At 49.8% G+C, this 6,309-nt stretch overlaps 1 non-coding gene across 1 annotated transcript; it reads right to left on the bottom strand.

Annotated features, from left to right (window-relative positions):
• Nucleotides 1–5,679: 5,679 nt before the first annotated feature.
• Trnaf-gaa (transfer RNA phenylalanine (anticodon GAA)) lies at nt 5,680–5,752 on the bottom strand. The gene has a single exon. It is a non-coding gene; the product is annotated as a tRNA-Phe (tRNA).
• Between the last annotated feature and the right edge of the window lie 557 nt (nt 5,753–6,309).

The following is a 6,309-nucleotide window of genomic DNA, read 5'->3' as shown; positions in this document are numbered from 1 at the left end:
TGGTGAAGCCCCTGAGGGGCTCGGACTGTCGGCGTCTCCTATCGTCGTCTCATGTGGTCACGGTACTAAAACACTGGTGAACTCGTTTCCCGACGCCTCGCGCTATAACGTAACACGTAGTAATAGAACACACCGGGTCACCCGTTTTCCAACGCCTCACGCTAGAACGTTTCATCTCCGTGGGCAAAAACGCGTACTAAAAGTACATACCGGGACACAAGTTTTCCAAAGCCTCGCGATAGAACGATTCTCGCTTCAAAGACACGAGATTTTTACAGCAAAGCTCAATATCTCTACCTCCTAATGGTTTCATCTCCGTCAGTAAAAACGCCAAGGTGCCAAGAATAAAATTATACACTGCATGCTTCGCCCCTCCCCTGGTTTCACGTCAGTGAAAAGGGCACGGGATTTTTTTTTTTTTTTTTATCATCATAGTGCCCGACTTTAGCGGCGTCCTTAAGGCTGTCTTCGCCGCACTTCGGCTACGTTGCTGTGACTCCCTCGCATAACACCTGGTGTTAGGTTAGCTTTGTTGCGTTGCAGACAAGCTATGCGGGAAGTCCACACAAGCGCACATAAGGCATGGGAAACGGGAGGATTGCCTTGGTAATATGCCACGTGTCAACACAATTTCTTCCTTTTACTGTGAACGTCCTTGATTGATTGTGATTGATAGATTGTCGGGTTTAACCCACCGACGCAACGCAGGCGATGAGTCGCGCCGTAGTGGAGGGCTCCGGACTAATTTTGACCCCCTGGGGAACTTTAACGTGCGCCGAAGTCTCGTACACACGGGCGTTTTTCCTTTTCTCCTCCGTCGGAAAAGCGGCCGCCGCGGCCGGGAATCGAACCTGCGTCCTCGTGCTCAGCAGCACACGCCTTAGCCACCGAGCCACCGCGGCGGGTCATTGATTGATTGTAGGGTTTAACCCGCCGACGCAACGCAGGCGATGAGGCGCGTGGTAGTGGAGGGCTCCGGATTAATTTTGACCACCTGTGGATCTTTAACGTGCGCCGAAATCTCGTACACGCGGGCGTTTTTGCTTTTCGCCTCCATCAGAAAAGCGGCCGCCGCGGCCGGGAATCAAACCAGCATCCTCGTGCTCAGAAGCGCAACGCCTTAGCCACTGAGCCACCGCGGTGGGTCCTTGATTGATTGTAGAGTTTAACGCGCCGACGCAACGCAGGTGAAGAGGCGCGCGGTAGTGGAGGGCTCCGGATTAATTTTGACCATCTTTGGATCTTCAACGTGCGCCAAAATCCCATACAGGCGGGTGTTTTTGCTTTTCGCTTCCATCAGAAAAGCGGCCGCCGTAGCCGGGAATCAAACCAGCGTCCTCGTTCTCAGAAGCGCAACGTCTTAGCCACTGAGCCACTGCGGCGGGTCTGTGAACGTCCTTCCGGCTTTCGTGAGCCTAGAATGGGTACTTGCCACCCACGCCATTGAGAAACCACTAGGCAGTATCATTGTGCCTGCCATTTCCGAATTACGCAGCTACATGCTGTGGCCTTGCACTTGTGAATGACGTGAACTTATGAGACAATCAGACAGAAGTGATTAAAATTACATTGAAGGTTAAAAAAAAGGCCAATTAAACGAAGTAGACAAGACCGCAGGCTCTTTTTATTTTTTGCCTATTTCATTTCATAGGTAACTGTGTTTGCCCTCTTTCACGCAATTCAAATACACTACGAATAGCCTAAGCTATCATCTGAGTGGGCAGATATCCCACTGATGATCGCTACGTATTTATTCCTCACTACACACCTGGTAGCTTATACCCGATTGCACCGATATGACTTTGGTTTTGTTCCCTGCTTTTCACTGAGCCGTTTTTCAGCGCCAAACGCTCGCTAAATATATGTACAGACCCGATTTCGAGGGTATTCAGTAAAGTGCAGCGCAGAGAGTGAGAACCAGAAGCCACGTCATGCTGAAGCCCACTTACCTGCCTGTACCTATTATCTGCGTTACGTATTTGCGTGTCCCCTACAAATTCGCCCTGTAAGCAGTCGTGTTCAGTTAAAGCTGATGCTTTAACTGAAAAACGCCACTTAAAACGACGTTGAATTGAGCGCAGCCATGCATATTCTACTTTTACACCAGCACTGGCGCTTGGAACAGGAATCCACTTGGTAACCTTTGTCATAGTGGATTTGACTATTTGTACGAAGATGTAAATATTGCCAGCGGCATCTTGGGAATGGTCGTTATGAAAGCGGGAAGCACCCCAGTTTGTAATGCATGCCATCCTTGGCTGCTGCGTCAGGCAAATTTGTTGGTGTTGAATTAAGACAGGGAGATGGTCGCTGCCGTGAGTATCAGCATCGACGCACCATGAAGCCCCCGATACAATGTCTGAAGAGCATAACGTCAAATCAAGCGCCCTACTGTAACCTACGCCCCTAAGATACGTTGGTGTGCCGTCATTCAAAACACATAAGTTATTGCGCTGAATAATTTCCTCCAGTAATCGGCCCCGACTGCATACCTGCTGGGATCGCTGTGATGGACTATGGGCGTTGAAATCACCGCATACAACAAATGGAGCTCACAGGTTTCTGAATAAATTACTAAGCACAGATGAACTCACGGTGGTTTGTGGCTTAAGGTAGGCACTAACGACGGTGAAAATGAAGGATGCACATCGCAATTTCACTGCAACGTACTCCGGTGATGAAGAGGTCGATGAAAACGCGAGGGACTAGGGTAAGTCTTTGCGCACACAAAGCATAACACGGCTGAGTTCATTTGGTCTCTTAGCACGATACTGCACACAGTTAGCCAAGCGAAACTGGTCAGTTACCCGTGTTTCACACAAAGCTAACACAGGAAAGTTATAATAATGCACAAATTGACGAAATGCACTTGTCTTGTTGGAGAGTCCATTAGTATTACATCGGAAAATAGCTATTCATTGGTATATGTTAGACATACACGAGAAACGGATCGGCAATGAAAGAGCGAGCCTGTGGCAGTGATAGCAGAGCTTGAACTTCTGAAAGGTAACTAGCTTGTGGAAGGAGGCGCATGATCGAACGGAGCGCTAAAATGGGGATCCGTATATGGGCCTTGTGAGATATTTCTTCATCAGGCTGTGGAACTGGGGGCCTCTCCTGTCGTGTAGATGCGGCTTGGGACCGCCTAGTATGTGTATCCAAGGCTCGCTGATGTGATGGATCCACCATAAGGGCCGGGCCTGAGGTCACTGTAGTCGAGTTAGGCACCAAATTTCTTGAACGAGGGTCAGGTCGGGGTGGCTGTCGTGACGAGTCAGTGGTAACTTCAGCTTATGTTACTCGCGACGTCGACAGCTGCTGTTGAAAGGAGGCATTGCCCCCAGCGTTACCTCTGTTCTGGGATTATTGCACCTTGGTGCTAGTTATTTTCCGTGTATCATTATTTGTTTTTTTTTTTTCCTGGGCAGCACCTTTTTTGCAGGGGCATCCTGCAAAAGCTGCTGCATGCAATACGCCGCAGTTGGCCCACTTTGGCTCTCTCCAGGCTTTAAGGGCAAACCTTGTGACTATGCATGGGGACCAGAGCATACCTTGCAACGCAAGGGTCCGCGACAAAACTTGGCGACGTGTCCATGGCGCTGGCATTTATAGCACTGTATCGCTGTTACGAAGTACTCGGTGACAGCTGCTGGTAAATTTAGATTTGATTTTTGACACCACCGTGACGATATTTGACATCAAAAGCGCTTTTAGGGGGCTGTGGCTAGTGACCCTGCATCTGCGGTCACATATTTATTGAGCAGAAATCAGCTATATTACACATCAGCGTGTCTAAGGACGCGGGTTCAATCCCAGCCACGGCGGCGGCTTTTGTGATGGAAACAAAAAGTCAGAACGCCCGTGAGTCGAGATTTCGGCACAAGTTTAAGATCCCCATGTGGTCTAACCTAATCCGGAGCCCTCCAATACGGCGCGCCTCATAGCCCAGGCGTAGCTTTGACGTGTTGAAGCCGAAAATCAATCATTCAGTCGAATTAGTTGTTATACGCCTACATAAACTGCGCCCCACATCACAAGTGCATTACGACGAATTCCCCCAGGTTGCAATCTCGCAGAAAAAAGTCAAAGCAAACTGTCCGTCTGTTGCCTATTCCTCACAATATGCATAACCAACGCATTACACGAGGCATGAATTCATGCGCACTGCGAGGAACCACCGTGGGGTCGACCTATTTGGGCACGCTCAGGAGACTGAAACGCTGCCGCCGCGCCAACTCAACACCGCCTCTATTGGACAGCGGAGGGTGACAAAAGGAAAATGCCCAGAGTACGGAGAGAATGCGTTTATTTGCGACAACCCCTTCGGTTACAGTTCGTACATCCCCGAAGGTCGAAGTGGGGCGATGGGTGATTTGGCGCCACGCGCAAGTGTGCGCGTCGTCGGCGCGCTGAACCTGTGGGCTAAGCAGTCAGGTCAAAATCATGGGCGTGGCGCACCGTTGTGCGCGCGCATCACCACACTGGCCGATCGGCTCGCAAAGACAAAAAGGCAGTGCCAGCCCGTTCCCAGGCGCGTACCACTTGGCATGATCGTCGAGTATTAGGTACGGCCTATATGTGAGTGAAGGAACTAAGGAGCAATCTCCGACCGGAAGGTGAAGAAATTGTTACGCCAATAGGCCAATGAGGTGAGGTTAACCACGAACCAGGGCGGAGTGGCCGTCGAGCTGACAGGGTTTTTCGCGCAACGGCCTCTGGCGCTTTCACCTTGTCAGTAATTTGAAAGCTTTGGCTCGGCCCAATGCAGTGGCGCCGGGGCGAGCTGGCCTCGAGGGAAAACAGGGAGAAAAGCCGTGCGAGGATACAAACCGATCTAGCGCGCAATGGCAGCGGGCAGCAGGATTACCACACGTCAAACTTGTGAATATCACTTCCCAAGGTCTGCAAACGTACATTTGGAAGGAAAGTGCCTGATAAATGTAGACGAAACATAACTTGGGCAAGGAAGGAAATAAACAGGGCAGAAGGAGTAGGCGACGAAGAAAAATAACGGATGGGTGCCCCCGCACACAATGCCATTTGTGCCTCTATTCTTGCTAGAGAAAACGCCTCGGACTTGCGCAGCTTTGTTTATCTTGCACCTAGTGGACTCGTGAAAATGAGGCGGCGCCTTCCCGGCAGTTGTGGAAGTTATATGTTGGGAAACTATAGAAAGCGTTAAATTGATTTAAAAATGAGAAGATTGATTGATTGATTGTAAGGTTTAACGCGCCGACGCAACGCAGGCGATGAGGCGCGCCGTAGTGGAGGGCTCCGGATTAATTTTGACCACCTGGGGATCTTTATCGTGCGCCGAAATCTCGTACACACGGGCGTTTTTGCTTTTCGCCTCCATCAGAAAAGCGGCCGCCGCGGCCGGGAATCGAACCCGCGACCTCGTGCTCAGCAGCGCAACGCCTTAGCCACTGAGCCACCGCGGCGGGTGAGAGAGAAGAAAATGAGAAGAAAAAAACTATATTGAATCGCTACGCGGAGCTTGTAGAAAAAAAAATTAACAGTAAATAAAAGGTTGAAACGGGCGCAGCTACAATAACAAATTTTACTTTTACTTTGAACCGCGAAGCGTTGTTAAATCATTTGATGTCAATACAACTACAAATAACAAACATATTTATGCTTAAAAAATGACTGCTTGTTGTCGGAAGAAAAAAACACGTTTGCCGAAACCCGGGATCGAACCAGGGACCTTTAGATCTTCAGTCTAACGCTCTCCCAACTGAGCTATTTCGGCCGGATACCGTTTACTGAGCTCTGAAAAACGAGTTTCAGGCTGCAGTCGGTGGCCTTCTGATGACGGCCATCTAACACGTCCGAGTTCAACAAACTTTATGACACTTTTTTGTAGCAACATATATTTGTGCGTATTTACAGCTTTATTTCGCTCGGCGTGGAACTCGAGAACTTGGCCCTGGAGGGATATTCCGCGTCAGTGCTCAGTGGAATCGTTGCACGACCCAAAAACCGTCCAAGACACGAGTGCAGTGCGGTGCCGGGTGTCGCTTGTTATCGCCACGTTCTTGCTTCCGATGGCTTCAGACTCCCCAGCAAGTTTTCCTCGGCTCTAACGCAGACTCTGCATGCGCCCTCCAGAAGGTGACATGACTGCTCGGTTTGAAATGAGAGTTTTGTAGGCCATTCAAAAATTCAGGGTAGCTTGCACTCACGCGCAAGAGTTGAATGGCGAGCTAGTACGTATAGGTGAACATTGGCTGGCACATATTAAGTTCCAGTATCATTGTTTATTTTCGTAGTTGCGGTGCTAGTAATCGTCGTCCTATGGACCGAAGA

This window comes from Haemaphysalis longicornis, unplaced genomic scaffold, assembly GCF_048455015.1.
Source record: "Haemaphysalis longicornis isolate Haplotype H1 unplaced genomic scaffold, Haemaphysalis longicornis Haplotype H1 scaffold_9, whole genome shotgun sequence".
Lineage (NCBI taxonomy): Eukaryota > Metazoa > Arthropoda > Arachnida > Ixodida > Ixodidae > Haemaphysalis > Haemaphysalis longicornis.
This window is presented reverse-complemented; position numbering and strand designations above follow the sequence as displayed.